This window comes from Chiloscyllium punctatum, chromosome 16 (genome assembly GCF_047496795.1).
Source record: "Chiloscyllium punctatum isolate Juve2018m chromosome 16, sChiPun1.3, whole genome shotgun sequence".
NCBI lineage: Eukaryota > Metazoa > Chordata > Chondrichthyes > Orectolobiformes > Hemiscylliidae > Chiloscyllium > Chiloscyllium punctatum.
Window position 1 is genome coordinate 77200336 of NC_092754.1, and position 19786 is coordinate 77220121.

The window sequence follows — 19786 nt, forward strand, 5'->3', positions numbered from 1 at the left end:
TGTCACTCTTTTTCAATGAGACAAGACTGCCCAATCTTACTTGATGAATTCAAACTCAGTTTGGATATAATTCCAGTAACTATTCTTTATCTTCCCAGATTAGAACTGTTTGCAGTGCTCCAAGGGTGATCTGTCCATGGTCCTACACATATCTAACACATTTCCATTCTGTCGCCCCAGAAATAAACCCATGGCCTACTTCTCGATCTAATCTCACAAACCGGTGCCATTTGCTGCCAGTGACTCATTCCTATCTCCAGATCCCTCTGCCCTATTTAAGGACATATTTTCAAAGAGAAAGTGGTCTCTTTAGTCTTTTGACCACAGTGTACGACCTCATACATGGGTGGAGTTTAATCTTCCACAGCTTTGACTGCAATATTCCCTTAACCAAATCTTCCCAACAGTAAATCTTCCTCAAAACAAAACTTCAATATATTAATATACTTAATCTCATCAACTATTTCTTATTTGAAAAGCGCTAACTGTCCAGCTCAGTTTTGAACCAACATCCTCTGCCACAATTATTAAAATGTCACAAGCTGAACTCCAACCACTATTTGCATTCATATTCATTGCAGCCCAAGAATGAGAGGTGGTATCATTGAGGGTCTATAAAATGGTCAAGGGATTGACCAAGTAGATGCAGAGAAGATGATTCAATCTACAATGAGTTGTCGTAAGTTTACAATAAAAGGAAAGTTGGAGGAAATATTTCTCTCAGAGGATTGTGAATATTGGGAATTCACTACCTCCGAACAATGTGGATTCTGGGACATGAAGTAAATTTATATAAGAGACACACAGGTTTTTAATTAATAATGGGTTGAAGAGTTAAGGAGAGCTGGCAGGAAATTGGTGTTCAGGCCAAGATGAGATTCACCATGTCTGTATCAAATGGCAGAGCAGGTACAAGGGGCTGGATTAATAATCCTGCTCCTAATTCTGATGCTCTTATGTTTTTATTTCAAAAGGAGGAAGTAAGAGGAATGGACTAATACAAGGTGTTTAATGGGCCTGGTATTGGAAAGACTATGGTGAGAGGCTGTTTGATTTGGTGAAGTGTGGCACAATATCTCTACAGTCGTGTCAGCAGACCAGCTGGGCCCAGCACAGAGAAAAGACCGTGATGTTTTCTTTGCAGCATCTTTCCCCACCTATACGTTTCTAGCCTCTACCTTATTCCCCCCTCCCTAGCTTTCAGCCTGAAGCTCCTTCACCAAAAACCTTGAAGCCTCTTTCTCCAAACCCACCATCACCGAATCCCCCACCATCAACATTCTGGGGGTTTACTATTGACTAGAAATTGAAGTGGACTTTCCCTATAACTACGGGAAGGAAAACACCCTCCAAACTCTGAAGCCTGTCCACCATCTACAAGAATCAACTCAGGAGTGCAATAGGATATTCACTACTTGGCTAGGTTTGGGTGCAGCTCCAAGAACACTCAAGAAGCTTGACAGTGTCAGGAAAAAGCAGACTGCTTGATTGGCACCACATTCACTCCCTCCTCCACTGATGCCCAGAGCAGCACTATGTACTATCTCCAAGATACATTACATCAATTCATAACACTTCAATAGCATCTTCCAAACCTATGACCAATACCAAATAAAAGGAAAAGGGAAGCAGTTTCATGGGAACATCACCTCCTGCAGGTTCCCTTCCAAGCCACTACCATCTGGAGTTGAAAATCCTTCGGCAGTCCTGAAGTGTCATTGAGCCAAAATTCTGGAATTCCCTCCCAACAGCACTACCAATAGGTCTATAAACCACACCGTCTGCAGTGATTCAAAAAGGGAGCTCACAACCACCTTCTCAAGGGCATTAGAATGAGGGAATAAATGTTCGCAGAGCCAGTGACACCCATATTCCATAAATTCATTAATTCCTTCATGCCTCTTCCTTCCTTCCACAACACCCCCACCCATAGACAGCTGCGCTGCACAAACACAAAGCCTTGAGCAGCATGTGGTAACCCACAAGGAGGCCCAAGCTACATTCAAGCCGTGCTCAGACAGGGGTGGTCCTGAACGAACAATCATCCCCAGTGATTCACACACCGTAGTCAACAGTGAAACTATCAGTTGTCAACGTTTTCACAAAGAGATTGGTTGGGACACGGGATGAACGGTCAGTGGAAGTGGTAGATGCAAGTACAGTTACACCATTTAAAAGACATTTGGAGAGGCACATGAATAGGAAAGGTTGAGGAATATGAGCCAAATGCTGACAAACTGCACTGGCATAGTTTGGGAAATTTGGTTGACATGGATGAGTTGGACCGAAGGGTTCATTTCCATGTTGGTGACTATGATTCTATTCTTTTCAGCCACAGTGGCATTTTGCAATTGTCCTAAACTATGGTGTAATTGAACAAGTTAATGGAGGCTTTTGACATCAGGGCCACAGTCCTCTGTAGGCAAGGTGTTGAGTAGTAGCTGCAATTTAGTGGACATTTAATAAACAACATAATGAAGAAGTATAGAAGGAAATTACTACAGATGGTGGAACCTGTACTGAAAACAGCAAATGCTGGAGCTGACAGCAGGTCAGAAAGCATCCATGGAGACCAAGCAAGCTAACGATGTGTCTCCATGACTCGATCAGAGATCTGATGTAGAATCATCTGGACTCAAAATGTTAGCTTGGTCTCTCCATCAATTTTTTTTGAAAAGAAGTTCATGGGATGAGGGTGTCATTGGCTCAGCAGCATTTATTGTTCATCCCTAATTGCTCAAGGGGCAGTAAAAAGTCAAGCTCATTGCTGTGTGTCTGGAGTCACATGTAGGACAAACTAGGTAAGGATGGTAGCTTCTTACTTCAAGCATGTTAGTGAACCAGATGGGTTTTCCGTAACCCAACAAAGGATTCATGGTCATGAGATTCTTAATTCCAGATATTCACGGAATTCAAATTCCACCATTTCTCGTGACACAATTCGAACCTGGTTCTCTAGAATGCAACCTGGATCTTTGGATAAACAGTCTAGCAGTAATACCATTCAGCCATCAGCTCCCTCCTGTGATCTTCAGTATTTGTTGTTTTCAGTTCTCAAGAAATATGTTATGCATTAATTTTGAACTCTGTAAAAGCATCCACAGTGAACACAAAAAGCCCATCTCCGGTTATGATGTTTGAGTCTGGATGACTCAGTCAGATTGGCTAATGAAGCAGAGTTACGCATTTTAATATCTGGCAGTTTCTCCGCAGTTTCGGCTGGCGTTGGGCTGGTCTCATTAAATCTGCGATGAAACAAACAAAGAGATAACAGTCGATACTCCCCACCAAATCTCTAAATTCAATTGCACCGCAACCAAAGTAATTTATTTTATTTCAAAAATGTTTCAGTGAAAGACATTTCAGCAAGCTCACCACCACCTGTCTCAGTTTAATGGGAAATGGGATCAATTCTGTAGCGCCTACTGTCCCAGTGGAAAAGGCCACTGGTTTAAGCCCTTGAACCGGCTATCAGCTGATCTGAGTTTTCAATCTTATTCTTTGACAGATTGCAACATGTTTTGCACAAGGGGGCATGCAGACAGGGCAAACTTCACTTATATTCAACACAAGAAAAGGCAATTCCATTTAAATGAGGCAGATTAATTGAGATCAGGCCTCAGGTGAGGATACAAATAGTCAAGTTTGGAACTTCCAGAGACCATCAAGGTTGTCCATTCAATTACTGAAGTTTGTCTCAGTATTGCTTTCCCAATCAACCTATTTCAATGCATTGTGACACCTCTGGAGCAGGTGGGACAGTTCCAGGCCTTCTGGCTCAAAGTTGGAGACACAAGAGCACTGTGTTTTAGGCTGAGTAAATGGTGGGTTAATTTGCCCAATTATCTTACTAATCTGGAAGATACTGTTACCATCCTAATGCTGGGAAATAAGCAAGGTATTAAATGGGAGCAAAGATGTTACAACAGTCTCTCTGACAAGGGACAAGATATCTTCCATCTGTTGTTTTGTTCATCCTTCGATAGTTTGAAATTTTTTAACTTTCTAGTCTACCATCATCTTTGCAGTTTTGTACATCTTTTCTTTCAATTTGATGTCACTCATACTTCCCTCAGCTATGCACCGCTGTTCATCGTGCATTTCTTTTACAAGTTAATATATATTGTTGAGAATTATAAAATAACTGAATACATTCTTCTGCTTTAACATTCTAACTAGATTCCCATTCCAGTTTAGCGAACTACTACCTTATCCCCTTGTCACTGCCTTTACGTTTAGATACTAGTTGAAGAACCAAATTCCTCACCCTAAAGCTAGATTCTATCATGCTGCATTGCATCTTACCAAAATGGTCTTTTACTTTGAGCTCATTAATCAATCATATTATCAGGTCTAAAATAGCTGTTCCATGATTGGTTCCAGAGCATCTGTTCTGTGAAATTGTACAGAGCAGTCAACCTCAAACTGCTTCAGAAGGTAACATAAGCTGAGTGTACAATACTATTTTAACTAACAGAGAACCCTCTGAATACCAGGATTCTGTTAGATCCCCAAAATTACTCATAGCATGGAATCCCTATGTTGTGGAAACAGGCCCTTCAGCCCAACAAATCCACACCAACCCTCCAAAGAGTATCCCAACCAAACCTATTCCTCAATGTTTACCCCTGATTAATGCACAGAAACTGTGCATCGCTGGACACTATGGCAATTTAGCATGACCAATTCACCAAACCTGCAGTTCTTCGGATTGTGGGTTTGCAGCTCTGATTCGCAGTTGCTTCATGAAGTCTGAATGTTGTTGCCTCTATTAGTCCAACAGCACTGTCACTGACACAGGAGCTGTTCCCCCAGATTGGTTTGTGACAGTCAGAGATCCTGCTACAACCTGCGCACATGCCAACCCAGTCATCTCGATCAGAAAGAATTAGTACAGCGCAGATTAGAAGACAACTTGGATCACATTGTGCTTTTGAAATCAGAGGCCCCTATTCAACCCATCACAACAGTGCCACCTTTTTAAAATAGCTTTTTGGCTAGATCCCTGCTCTCACAGTAAAGCAAATAATTTCTTTTTGCAAGTATTCAAATTAATTTTGGAAATTAACAGTGAATCAGCTGCCACCTCCTTTGCAGATGATCTCAGCTCTTCTTTGAAACAGCAAAACCCAATGAGAACATGAAGGCAACCAATGTTTAAAAAAATCACATTCTCAGTCACTGTAATATGATGAGTTTTGTTTAACATAATTCTAAGCAAAAGTTAATTTGAAGCAAAAAGGAGAACTCGGAGAGAAAGGTGAACTGCCCATGGGTAATAAAGACAGTCAAGAGTAGTACCCACAAGGAAAAGAATGACATAGCCGCGGATGACTAAAAAGGGAGAAAACTGATCATGTAATTAAATTGACAAGAAACAAAAATGAATGGCAAGAGTTGTACAGGTATATAAAAATTGAGTATCTAAAGTCAGCATCGAACCCTTGGAGGTTCTGACTGTGGAATTGATAATGGGTACAAGGAAACAACAGATCATTTAAACCGATATTTTACATTGACCTTCATGAAGGAGGATACCGTTATCATCCTAAAGGTAGCAAATAAGCAAGTTAATCATGGGGAGAAAATTGTTAAAACAGTCTTTGTCACAAGGGACAAAGTATTGACCAACTAATAGGACTAATGGCAGACAGGACCTAATGGCCTGGATCAAACACTTTTAGGGCAACTGACTGCAAAGATATTCAAGGCATCGATTGGAACATTCCAGAATCAGGGGATACAGGAAACATCCAGTGGATTGATGTACCTGTTCATGAAGGGAAGGGAGACAGAAATCAGGAAACTATAGACTAGTTAGTTTAATATCTGATTTTGTAATACGGCAGAGTCGAATATTAAAGTAATAAGTAGCAGGACATTTAGAAAAGCTCATCAGTTAACATGGTAGACTGGGTTTTGTGAAAGAGACACTATGACAAATTTACGATAGTTCATTGAGGAGATAACAAGCAGGGCTGATAAAGGGCAATCCAATGATGTTCTGTATTTGGATTTTAAAAATGCAAATGATAAGGTGCTACGGAAAAGTTAATTGCATAATACAGGAGCTCACTGTGTCAGGGGTAAGGTATTTGCATGGAGTGAGGATTGGTTAACCATACTGGCTGTTGCCGAGACCTCACTTGGAGTACTGTATACAATGTTAGCTCCCATATTTAATAAGGGATAAACCAGTATTGGAGACCATTCAAAAAAAGATTCAACTAGCTGCTTTGAGAACGAAAAGGTTCTATCAAGAATAGCTAAACAGGTTAGGTCATTATTCAATAGAATCTCGACAGCCAGATTACTTACAGTGTGTAAACAGGCCCTTTGGCCCAACAGGTCCACACCGATCCGCCGAAGCACAACCCACCCAGACCCATTCCCCTGCATTTACCCCTTCACCTAACACTACAGGCAATTTAGCATTGCCAATTCACCTAACTTGCATTTTTTTTGGATTGTGGGAGGATACCAGAGCACCCGGAGGAAACCCACGCAGACAACGTGCAAACTCCACACAGAGAGTCACCTGAGAATTAAACCCAGGTCTCTGGCGCTGTGAGACATCAGTGCTAACCACTGTGACACCCACTTAATATAAGGGTCATCTTATGGAAACAAGATTCTGAGGACCTTGACAGGGTAGATGTTGACTAGATCTTCTAGCACCAATGAAGTCTCAAACCAAACATTACATAAGGGAACATTCATTTTGTAAAAAATGTAAAGAATTTTTTTATCTCAGTGAATGGCTAGAATTTTCTAGCCCAAACAATTGTGAAAGTTAAATGTGGTAGGGGAATGGATCTGGTTGGGTTACTCTTCAGAGGGTCAGTGTGGCTTGTTGGGCCGAAGGGCATGTTTCCACTCAGTAGGGAATTTATGATTCTATCTCAAATTATTCTAAAAGAGGGCAAATAGATTTTTGAAATATTGAGCAGTTGAGGGCTATGCGGATCAAGCATAAAAGAGGTGTTGAGGTCTGGGTTGGCCCAGCCATGATCTGATAGAATGGGGGAACAAGCTGGAGGAGATGAATGCCCTACTCCTGTTCTGATTCCTTGAGGCTCCATTTCATGCTTGTTTTATCTCCAAAGAAGAGTGTGATACAATGTGCTGAAGATCTCAGATATTGTGAAAATGGTGTGTTTATGTACTGGTTCAGATGGCATTGGTTCATCAATCACAGTTATACAGTCATGAGTAGGAAGGCAATTCCCTCCATGAATAAAGGAAATCTACTGCAGAGCTCACACAAAGGGATCCTTCCCCTCAGTGAACTCTCCCATCACATTACCCAATATATCAGCAAAAGCAGCACGCACTACGCATGCTCTCGCCAACAAAGGGACCCCCGGGTGATTGATGTCAGCTCCGGACCAATGAAAGGACGGTGGGCGGAACTGGAGGTCCTCCAACCAATCAAAGTGATCTAGGGGCAGAACTAGACTAAACCACGTGATCACCCTCGCACGCGGAGGAGAGTCGCCGTAATGGATGCTCAGGAAGTTATGGAGCGAAAGGATACGGTAAGGAAATAAATAAACAGGGAAACGGGAGAAAAACTGTGTTGTTATGAGCGGAGAGTTTTTACAAATAAGTTGTGCACGTCGGAAAACACAAATTTGAACGTCCCAGTCCCGTGTTTGGAGTAAACGAGGAATTGCCTCAGCGCGGCTTCAGGCCTGAGTGAGCGCCGCCATCTTTATTCGGGGCAACGATTCACTGGACACGTGCGCGGCCGCCATCTTTGTAGGGGGCAAGGTGCAGCCAGGCGCATGTGCAGCCTTTCTCTGGTACAGAGTCATTGGGCAGGATTTACACAGAGCACATTCAAACTCAGAGAAATGGATGTTTATTTCTGGATTTGTTTTGTCATTCATTTAAATGACTTGCTGTTGTAACTGAGTTTGCAGGTCATTCAAAATTGGAGGTATTGTGCATAGTGAAGAAGTTTACCTCCGGTTACATTGAGATATCGATCAGATATGGATTAATTTAGATTAATGTGAGGTGTTGCATTTTGGAAAAGCAAGTCAGGGCAGGACTTATACACTAGGGGAAAGTGAAGACTGCAGATGCTGGAGATCAGAGCTGAAAAATGTGTTGCTGGAAAATCACAGCAGGTCAAGCTGCATCAAGGGCTCATGTCCGAAACGTCGATTCTCCTGACCTTTGATACTGCCTGACCTGCTGTGCTTTTTCAGCCCAGGACTTATACACTGAATGGCAAGGCCCTGGAGACGCTTGCGGAACAAAGAGACCTTGGACTGCAGATTCATAGACCTTGCGAGTCAAGTTGCAGGTGGATAGGATGATGAAGAAGGTGTTCAGTATATTTTCCTTTATTGGTTAGAGCATTGAGTATTGGATGTGGGAGGTCATTTTGCTGTACAGGACATTCGTTAGGCCACTTTTGGAATATTGTGTGCAATTCTGGCCTGCCTCCTATCAGAAGGGTGCTGTGAAACTTGAAAGGTTTCAAAAAAGACTTATAAGGATGTTGTGAGGTTTGGAGGATTTGAGCGACAGGATGAGGCATAAAAGGCTGGGGCTGTTTTCCCTGGAGTGCCATAGGCTGAGCAGTGATGTTATGGAGGTTTATACAATCATGAAGAGCATGAACAGAGTAAATGAACAAGATGTTTTCCCTCGAGCAGTGGTGTCCAAAAGTAGAGGACATTGCTTTAGGTTGAACGGGGCAAAAATTCAAAGGGGCCTAAAGGACAACTCTTTCATGCAGTGGGTGGAATGAGCTGCCAGAGGAAGTGGTGGAGGCTAGTCCAATTAAAACTTGTTGAAGGCATCTAACTAGACACATGATACGATTAGGAAGTGTTTACAGGGATATGGGCCAAGTGCTGGCAAATGGGAATAGATTAGGTTCGGATACCTGGTTGGCAAGGATGAGTTCAACCGAAGGGTCTGTGTCGCTGCTATACGTCTCTATGACTGTGGGATCATAATAGCTTATACAGCTGTGCTTCATCTCTGGGATCCCTTATGAGCACTTTGTCAATATCTAGCTTGCTCATTATCGAACAATGGTGTATTTTTGGTCGATTTAGTATTTTATGATTACTTTTACAGACATTTTTGTAAATTAATTTTTCACTGCTGCCCAGCCCCTGACCATGTGCCGCTTATTAATTTTTTTTCTGGAAAATATTTGACAGTCAAGAATTCTTTTTTCCAATAAGCAAGTGTATTTTCCTTCCATTTCTGACTATCAAATTCTGCACCATTTTCATTCCCTGTAATCTGTTTTGCACTCCCTGAAACATCAACTGTGTTTCTCCTTCCACAGAAACCAGTGATTAATGCCAAAGCCCTGTTGCCTGTGGAGAGGGTGATGTTTGACTTTCTTGTACAGATGCAGTTTGTGTGGTGGAGGTACTCCCACAATGTGGTTGGTTAAGAGACATTACAGAGTATTCATTCAGCAACAGTGATGATTTGAAGGTAATGTCCAAATCAAGAACAGTTTGTAGTTTTCTCATCGTGCTTATAATTTCACAAAAATATTATTGGGAACTTTAGACATAAGGCCAGAGAAGGATGATATTAGGTCAGGTGACCAAAAGCATTGCCAAATTAGCAAGTTTTGAGGAATGTCTTAAAGGAGGAAAGCAGAGCTGTGAGGTTTTGGCTGCGAATTTCAGAAAATATTGCTTTGCCAACTGTAAAAGCAGCCATACAGGTGAAGTAATGAATTAACAGATCATTGGGAGTCTCGAACAGAATGGGTTGTCGAGGTCTTCAATGATGTGTGATGCGGCGAGCTAGGGATGATCACAACCAGGAATTAAATCAAGGGTGAGAATTTTAAATTGATGGATGTGGGCCGGATGCTGGCAGGTGATACGAGATTGGGTTGGAATATCTGGTCAGCATGGATGGGTTGGATTGAAGGGTCTGTTTCCATGCTGTACATCTCTGTGGCTTTATGTTGTTGATTATGAATAGGAGCCTTTTGATGGATCAACAAGTTTTGGTAGGAGGGAGCACTTGGGCAGCAGAGATTTAGTTTTTCTGAAGATTACAGGGAGATTTACTGTGGGAAGCTGGCCAGGAGTGTGTTTGGATACTGAAGTCTGGAGATAACACAAGGTGGATGAGAGTATATGAGCTGAGACAAGGGTAGAATCGGCTAGAAATAGTGATCTTGGAGTGGGACTGGGCTGTCACCCTCACCTCACCTCTGGGATTCAGCTGGTTGTCAGGTTGTGAATCAGGGCGGTCACACAATCGGGAGCTGAGTGGCCCTGGTGGAGCCTAAAATGAGTGTCACTCAGCTTACTGTTGCTGAGCAGCTGCTGCTTGGTAGCCCTGTTGATGACATCTTCCATCACTTTACTGCTGATCGAGTGTGGACTGATAGAGGGAAATTGGCTGGGTTGGATTGCCCTGTGTTTTTGTGTTGAACATTCCTGGGCAATGTTCCACATTGTCGGTAGATGCCAGTGCTGGAGCGGTACTTGGCTTGGTGGGTGGCAAGTTGTGGAGCTCAAACCATCAGTATTATTGCCAGAATTTTGCAGGGCCCATAGCGTTTGCACTACTTAACCATTTCTTGATGTTATTCAAACTGAATCAAACTGGCTTAAAACTCACATCTGTGATGTTAGAAACCACTGGAGAAGGCTGAGATGGATCATCCCACTTTGCACTTCTGGCTGCAGATTGCTGCAAATGCTGTCATCTTATCTGTTGCAGGGTGTGAGGCTCCTCCATCAGTAAGGGTGGGGATATCTGTGATGCTTCCTGCAGTGAGTTGTTTAATTGTCCATCACCGTTCACAACTGGGTGTGGCTGAACTGCAGAGCTCCGATCTATTCCATTGGTTGTGGGATTGTTTAGCTCTGTTGCTGCTGATGCTGTTTGACATGAAATAGCTTCAGGAAATGGTTTAAGTAGAACCCAAAGAGATTAAACAAATATATCACAGACAAAAGATGAACTGGACCAGGGAATAGGACCCCTTAAAGATTAACGAGGCTGTCTATGGAACCACCGGGGGTGGGAAAGATATGCAAATATTTCACGTCCTTTTTACTGGAGAAAGATATGGAAGCTCGAGAGTTTGGAGAAATAAACAGAGAGAACATGAAAGTATCCATGTTATAGTGGAGGTGTTACTGGATGTCTTGAATCGCATCAAGGTGGATAAAGCCCTGGGACCTGATCAGATGTATCCCAGAACTTTCTGGAAATCTAGGGAAGTGATTGTTGGGCCTCTTCTGAGGTATTTGTATCATTGATAGCGACAGGTGAGGTGCCATTATTTTAAAAAGGTGGTAAGGAGAGGCCATGGAACAAGAGAATAGTGAGCCTGAAGTCAGTGGCAGGCAAGTTGTTGGAAGGGATTCTGAGGGACAGGATATCCATCTATTTGGAAAAGTAAGGAATAATCATTGACTATTGTCAATGTGGCTTGGTACGTGCACAATCGTGTCTCACTAACTTGACTGAATGTTTTGAAGTGACAAAGAAAATTGATTAAACCAGGCTGTGAACTTTGTTTATATGGACATTCAACAAGGTTCCACAAAGCAGACTGGTTAGCAGGGTTACATAACATGGAATGAAGGGAGAACAAGCCATCTGGGTACAAAACTGGCTTGATGGTAAGCGACAGAGGGTGATGATGGAGGTTTGTTTTGTGGACTGGAGGATTGTGAGCAGCAGTGTGCTACAAGGATCAATTATTGGGTCCTTAAATAAATGACTTGAATGTGAATATATGAGGTATTATTAGTAGCTTTACACAAGACATCAAAACTTGGAGTTGTTATGGACAGCGAAGAGGGTTAGTTCAGAATACAACAGGATATTGATCAGAATGGCAGTGGAGCAAGGAATGACAGATAGAGTTCAATTTAGATAAATGTTAGCTGTTGGATTTTGGAAAGGCAAATCGGGGCAGGACTTATACACTTACTGGTAAGGTCCTGGGGAGTGTTGCTGAACAAAGAGACCTTGGAGTGCAGGTTCATAGTTCCTTGAAAGTAGAGTCACAGGTAGGTAAGGGAGTGAATGCAGCGTTTGTTATGCTCTCCGTCATGTTGTTGCTGTACAGGACATTGATTAAGGCTCTTCTGGAATTCTGTTTTCAGTTCCAATCTCCCTGTTCCAGGAATGATGTTGTGAAACTTGAAACATTTTAGAAAATGTTTGCAAGGACTTTGCCAGAGTTGGACAGTTTGAGGGCAGTGCATGTTTGGAGTGAGCTGCCAAGGGAAGGGGTGGACGCTAGTACAATTACAACATTTAAAAGACATTGATGAAGCCATTTCTCGTATTCTGTTTTCAGTTTGATTTTCCCTGTTCTGGGAAGGATGTTGTGAAACGTGAAAAGGTTCGGGCAAGAGTTACAAAAATGTTACCAGGATTGAAGGATTTGGGCTACAGGGAGAGGCTGAATAGGCTGGGGTTAATTTCCCTGGAGATTCAAAGATTGAGAGGTGACTTCATGGAGATTTATAAAATCACCAGGGGCATGGATAAGGTGTGCAGCCGGGGTTCTTTTTCTTGAGCTTAGGTGGGTCCAAAACTAGAGCACATGGTTGAGAGGGCAAAGATTTAAAAGGAATCTAAGGGGCAATGTTTTCAAGCTGAGTGTGGTGTGTGTATGGAATGAGCTGCCAGGTAAAGTAGTGGAGGCTGATAAAATCACAACATTTAAAAGGCATCCGATTGGGTAGGTGAACAGTAAGGGTTTTGATGGATACAGACCAAGAGCTGGCAAATGGGACTCCAGTAGTTTAGGATTCCTCGTTGGCATGGATGAATTGGACCGAAGTCCTGTTTCTGTGCTGGACATGTCTATGACGTTAATAAACTAAGATTCGTTCCTCTTTTGTGGAGAGCAAGCTGAAGCACAGATAGGTGTCCTTGGAGGTGAGAAGGTGAAGCAGTGATTTTGACCTGGTGCAGATTTGGTTCCAAGGTCTTGAATTTGCAGAGAGAGAGACGAATTATTAACACTGTCACAACGTTTAGTAACTACTTTCAAGTAATTGGCAAATAATATAAAGTGAAAATGTGAACATTATTGTACTCAGTAAGTTCTGAGCCTCTGGAACAGTCTGAACGACACAGATTTAGCAGGTATTCTGAAACAGACTTGAAATTTTAATTTTTCAGGAAAGATTTGGGGGGCTGTGGGCAAATAGGAGGGGAATTGGGACAGATTTGCAGCATCTCCAGAGGGAGTGAGTACAGCCCCGATGGGCTGAATAGCCCCCAGGCCCTGTGCTCTGTGATACTGCCCCATTCACTGTGAATGATGAAGCTCATCCCAGGGCAGAGAGAGGGATTAGCCCTCCACTCTCATCACAATGGGGCCCGGCTGATTGACAGCAGCTCCAGACTAATGGGAGGAGAATCTGTGTGGTCCTGCAGCCAATGGGAGTGAATGAGGGGTGTGGCCAGCAAGATGACACCTGTCCATGAGCTGTGCAGGTGCCGTGCCACTGGGTGGGGTTGGGAGAGACAGTAGAGACTGGGACAGAGGCTGTTGGACCTGAATTACAAACTCCCGGTAAATTAAAACCAAAAGAACTGCGGAAGATGTAAATCAGAAACAACAACCAGGAGGTTCTGGAAAAGCTCAGCAGGTCTGTCAGTATCTGTGAAGAGAAATCAGTTAAAGTTTCAGATCCAGTGTCCCTTCCTCAGAACTGATACTGAGAGAAAAAATGTTGGTTTATATGAGCAGGTAGGGTTTAGGGGAGGATGTAAGGAGTAAAGGATAGGTGGGAATAGAGTGAGAAGAAGGGTTGGATAAAGGAGTGATAACGATCTGGCTGGGGAGGGCGACTCGCTGTTAGTGGAGACTGTTAGTGGCTAACCATAGGTAGTGTGTAATGGCAGGCTGTGAGAACAAGGCCTGGTGTGTGGGGTAGGGGGGCTAGGACTTGGGTTGTTAACCTATGGTTAGCCACTCACTGTCTCCATTGTAAGCTGTTCTCCACAGACATCACTCCATGATTGGAGCTGCAGAGGACAAAGTTGCAGATTGGCGGCACAGTGGTTAACACTGCTGCCTCACAGTGCCAGAGACCCGCGTTCTATTCCCACCTCCGGCAACTGTCTGTGTGGAGTTTGCACATTCTCCCAGTGTCTGCGTGGGTTTCCTCTGACTGCTCCGCTTTCCTCCCACAGTCCAAAAATGTACAGGTGAGGTGAAATGGCCACGCTAAATTGCCCGTAGTGTTAGATGTAGGGGAATGGGTCTGGGTGGGTTGCTCTTTAGATGGTTTGTCTGATCTAAAAACCTCTTCAATATCCTTCCCAACCCCCTCAGTACTCCTCAAAGATGTATCTTAAAGTTGTTCTCTTTAATCAATGTTTCCAGCATTCGTGAAGCACTTCAGGAGACTTGTCAGTGTGAAAGGCTCCATACAATGCAGTTCGTTGTTGTTAATGTCTGACATTAGGAGAAACAGGAATGAACACTCTCTCTTGTACCTGATGAACAGCAGCAAAAGCAGGAAGCACTGAGCATGCTCCAGCCACAAAGGGCCTCTGGTGATTGATCTCAGTGCAGGACCAATAAGAGGATGGGGACAGGGCTGGAAGACAAGGTAGTGCCGGTTGGTCTGAGTGAATGAGGGGCGTGGCTACACTCAACCATGTGATAAGCTTCTGGATTAGTGGTGCTGAAAGAGCACAGCAGTTCCGGCAGCATCCAAGGAGCAGTGAAATCGACGTTTCGGGCAAAAGCCCTTCATCAGGAATGAAGTGATACCACGTGATAACCTTCACTGGCAGCACTGTGATGTTGTGACCAAGGCATTGGAAATGTGTGAAGGTGCAGTACATGGTTAAGGAAAGACATATTGACCAGGAAGAGAAGGAAATTTTAATGGAACGGGCTGAGACGTTTTACAGAACTTAGTGCACATGGGAAAACACAAATTTGAAAATCCCAGGCCCGTGTTTGTGGCAAACGGGAAAATGCTTCAAATGGTGAAAGGTGTGAGTGATCGCCGCCATCTTTATTGGGGGCAGTGATCCACGGGACACGTGTGTGTGGCTGCCAACTTTGAGAGGGGCAAGCTGTAGGGGGACGCATGCGCAGCCTTCCTTGGCAGGGAGTGATAGGGCAGGATTTACACAGTGTCAGAGTCAGGATGTTTTCAATGTCAAAGAGTGTGATGCTAGAAAAGCACAGCAGGTCAGGCAGCAGCCGATTGGTGGGAAGGAAGTTGGAAACGTAGGACAGGTCAAAAGGGCAGTGCCGAGTTGGAAGGCTGGATCTGGGATAAGGTGGGTGGAGTGGAAATGAGGAAACTGGTGAAATCCACATTGATCCCATGTGATTGGAGGATCTGAACACAGAAGATGAGGCGTTCTTCGTCCAGGCATCAGATGCCTGGGATTTGGCGGTGGAGGTGGCCCAGGACCTGCATATCTTTGGTGGAGTGGGAAGGGAAGTTAAAGTCTTTGGGCACAGGCTGTTTGACTTGTTTAGTGTTTTCCTGTTACTTTCACAGACCTTTTGTTAGTTAATTTTCCTCTGCTGCCCAACCCCTGACAATGTGCTCCTCTCTAAACGGACTAAATTTTCCACAGTATCTTTGACAGTGAATAATTCTTTTTTTTTCAACAAAAGAGTGCATTTTCCTTCCATTTCTGACCATCATATTCTGCAACATTCTCATTTCCTGTAATGCATTTAGCCCTCCCTGAAATATCAACAATGCTTCTCTCTCCACAGACACCAGTGATTAATGCCAAAGCCCCATTGCCTGTGGAGAGGATGATGTTTGACTTCCTTGTACAGCTGCAGTTCGTGTGGTGAAGGTGCTCCCACAATGTTCTTGGGTAAGAGATGTTATAGGTTATTCATTCAGCGACAGTGAAGAGTTGACAATGTGTGTGCAAACCAACAGCAGTTTGTATTTTTATCATTTTTATAATTTCACAGACATTGAGAATTTCTGACATAAGGCCACAGATGGGGATATTAGGTAGGTTATCAAAAGTATTGCCAAATAAGCAGGTTTTCAGGAATACCTTAAAGAATAAAAGCAGGTCTGAGAGGGTCAGGAAGTGAATTCCAGACCGTGTTGCCTTGACAACTGTCGAAACAGCCAGACCGGTGAAGCAATGAATAAATGCATCTTTGGGAGTCTGAAAGAAAATGAGTTGTCGAGGTCTCACAGGTTGTGTGGTGCAGGGAGACAGGGATGTTCACAGCCAGGAATTACATCAAGTGAGAGAATTTTAAATTGTTGCTTGTAAATAGAAGCCTTTTGATGAATCAACAAGTTTTGGTACAAGTGAGCACTTGGGCAGTAGGGTTTTCGATACTCTTGAGATTATATGTAATTTGAATGTGGGAGGCTGGCCAGGAGTGTGTTTGGAGAACGAAGTCTGGAGATAACACAAGGATGCACGAGTATTTCAGTAAATGAGCTGAGACTAGGGTGGAGTTGGGTGATGTCACTGATGTAGGAATAGCAGTTTTGAGTCGGGCCCCTCCTCATCACTCCCCCTCACCCATTCACAAATATTGTTCCCTGTCCTGTCTGTCTTTTCTGGTTATGTCCTTCTCTCCAATTCTGCTAAGAACTAATGTTTGACGTCAAGGTCCTGCTCCATCTCCACTCTCCCTTTCCTTTCTCTATTCCTCATATGTGGTGTCCATCCAGGATCTATCTTTGTCCCCTCCTGTATCTCACCTACATACTGCCAGGAGGTGACATCGTATTGGTTTCCCATGTACACTGACAATGTCCAGCTCTCTCTCCCTATCATCCCTCTCCATTGCTCCACTGTTACTCATTCATCAAACTGCTTACCACTCAATTGGCTGCAATTTCCTCCAATGAAACACTGCAATGGTTAAACCCATTGCCTTCAGTTGCTATTACAAATTCCTTTCCCTTACTGCTGAGCCCCTCCCTCTCACTGGGAAATGCCTGAGGCAGAACTACACTCTTCACAATATTGCTCTCATATTCTGACCCCAAGGTGACCTTCTGATCAGACATCTACACAATCGCAAACACCAGGAACTCCAATCTCTAAAATGTTGCTTTTCTCCACCTCACCCCAGCTCCATTGCTATTGAAGCCCCTTACCCATGTCTGTGTTGCATTAAAGTTGACAAATCAAAAACAGAACCCTTGATTCTGCAACTGACCCAGAGACTGGTTCCAGGTTCCCTCATGATGGGACACATCCTCTCAGTATTTACCCTGTCATACCCCTTTAATAAGCCTATATGTTTCAATAAGATCCCCTCTCATTCTCCCCCAAATCCAGTGAGTCGAGTCCCAACTTCTTTAGCCTTTTCTTAAAAGAGTCCCTGCAAACCAGGGATCATCCCAGTCAATCTTTTCTAAATGCCTCCGATGAAGTGATGTCTTTCCTTAACTAAAGGGACCAAAACGTCTCTCATTAGTCCATATGTGGTCTCACTCGCACTTTATAAAGTTGCTGTCATGTATATACTCCAAACTCTTATACTGCAAATCCTTTCAAACAAGGAACAACGTTTCATCTCCCTTCCTGATGACCTGTTGTAACTGTGTGCTGGCTTTCTGTGTTTCCTGCACAATTACCTCCTGGTCTCTTTTGTGTTGCAGCTTTCTACAGTTTCCACCATTTAAGTAGTCCTCTCTTCTTTTATTACCTCCTCCAAAATGAACAACTTCACATTATCCCAAGTTATGCACCATTTGCCAATTTGGTGTTCACTTCTCCAACAAATCCGTCTCTGTAAACAGTTTATAATCCTTTTGGAAGTTTACTGTTCTGTATTTTCTCGGAGATTCCCCCCTCATTCTTCTAAACCTTTCCAGGGAGCACCGGACAGTGGGAAGCATGCTGAGTTGCTGTCTTTTCAGAGAGACTCTTTGGAGTGACTGGGAGGATCTTGCTGCCCCTTGGTGGGAATGGAGACAACTTGCCCATCGAGCTGCATGAGCCTTTCACACCCCCCGTGTCTTATTGATGAGGCACAGCGGCAGCACGGAAGGAAAGAAAGGAAGCAAATCCTGCTCTCCACATCTCACTGACCTTTGGAACATTCTGTCCCATGTGTCAAAGATCTGTCCTGTTCAGTCACATGAAGTCCCAAGTTGGAAACTTATAGAAACCCACATAGATTTCCCCCTGAACTGACTGCCGGTCTCCACAAGGGGTAATGTGTACAGTCATCCTGGACCAGGAGGAGGGAATGGTGTGAGTTTCTAACCTGACCTGACAGTGACAGATTTTATAAACTTGTATTACAGGATACTACAGGTGGATATTCAGATGGCAATCTCAGTAATTGTAATGCCAAACTCTAATTGAATTACTCCATTCATCAGGACCTGGATATCTGCACTGTGTGTGAGTATTTTGTTCCAGCTCAATTCCATTTTCTGCATAAAAATTCTCCTTTGAATCAAACCACCCTGTCAATAGATCTCCCCGAAATCTTCAATATGTGTCCAGTAATCCTTTTATGATGAGTTGATGAGTGTAAGGCTTAACATCCTAATATATATGTTTTGCAAACACTTGTCTCTCAGCTACCCTCAATTGCCTTTGCTACAAGGAGAACAATCTCAGTTTTCCCAAACCCCTGATTCCCCAATGTCTGTTTGTGTGCCTTATAGACAACATCAGGATTGTGCTGGAACATTCTCCACTTGCCTGCATCAGTGCAGCCCTCAACAGTATTAAAGAAAGCGAACATCCTCCAGGACAAAGCACTGTGCCTGAGTGGTGTCCCATCCACCACCTTCAGCATTCCCTCTCTCCACCCCCGATGCACATTGGGATCACTGTGTGAAAGGTAAAGTCAGCATTGTCCTACCAGACCATAGGGCTGCTCTCTCATTAGGGAGAGATGTCTGGTGGTGGTTCAACCTGAAGGTTACCACAGCCCAGGCAGGGGGAGAGGTTGAGAATGAGAGTCCATCTATTATAGATGTATATTCTGGATATGTATTAACAACACCCATGCCCTGCAACTAAAATCCCCCATTCTTTTTAGATTAGATTACTTACAGTGTGCAAACAGGCCCTTCGGCCCAACAAGTCCACACCGCCCCGCCGAAGCGTAACCCACCCATACATCTACATTTACCCCTTACCTAACACTATGGGCAATTTAGCATGGCCAATTCACCTGGCCTGCACATCTTTGGACTGTGGGAGGAAACCGGAGCACCCAGAGGAAACCCACGCAGACACGGGGAGAACGTGCAAACTCCACACAGTCAGTCGCCTGAGGCGGGAATTGAACCCGGGTCTCAGGCGCTGTGAGGCAGCAGTGCTAACCACTGTGCCACCATGCCGCCCAGTTACCATCCCGGTACCTCTCCTGTGCCCCCTCTCAGGGACCCTGCCATCCTTCCCAATGTATGGGCGATCTCTGGTTTGCACAGACCCAGCTGCTCTGTGTTCCTGTGGGTGATGTCATCATCGAGCACCAGTTGCACTAAACCTCACTGTCTGTGAGGGTGGGAGACACAAATCCCCAAAACATTTGAGATGTATTTAGTGTGCACTTACTATGCCATGATAGATGACACTTTTCCACAAGTACTGGAAAATAGATGAGGATAGTAGTATGGTGGTAGTTTTCGGTGATAGGTTTCTTTCTCACAGACTCGATGGACAACCAGAGCGTTTTCCTGTTCTGTAGACCGCTGCGATGTTTATTATAGGAATATGACAGGCTCCATTGGACATCAGGTCAGAAAAGGTGATACTAGAATAGATGACATGTGATTGGTCGATTTTCTTGGGAGGAAAGTGAGACGCAGAG

At 43.8% G+C, this 19786-nt stretch overlaps 1 long non-coding RNA gene across 1 annotated transcript; it reads left to right on the top strand.

Annotated features, from left to right (window-relative positions):
* Positions 1-7501: 7501 nt before the first annotated feature.
* LOC140486873 (uncharacterized) lies at positions 7502-18304 on the top strand. Its single transcript, XR_011962657.1, has 3 exons — positions 7502-7538; positions 15734-15840; positions 18261-18304. It is a non-coding gene; the product is annotated as an uncharacterized lncRNA (long non-coding RNA).
* Positions 18305-19786: the final 1482 nt, after the last annotated feature.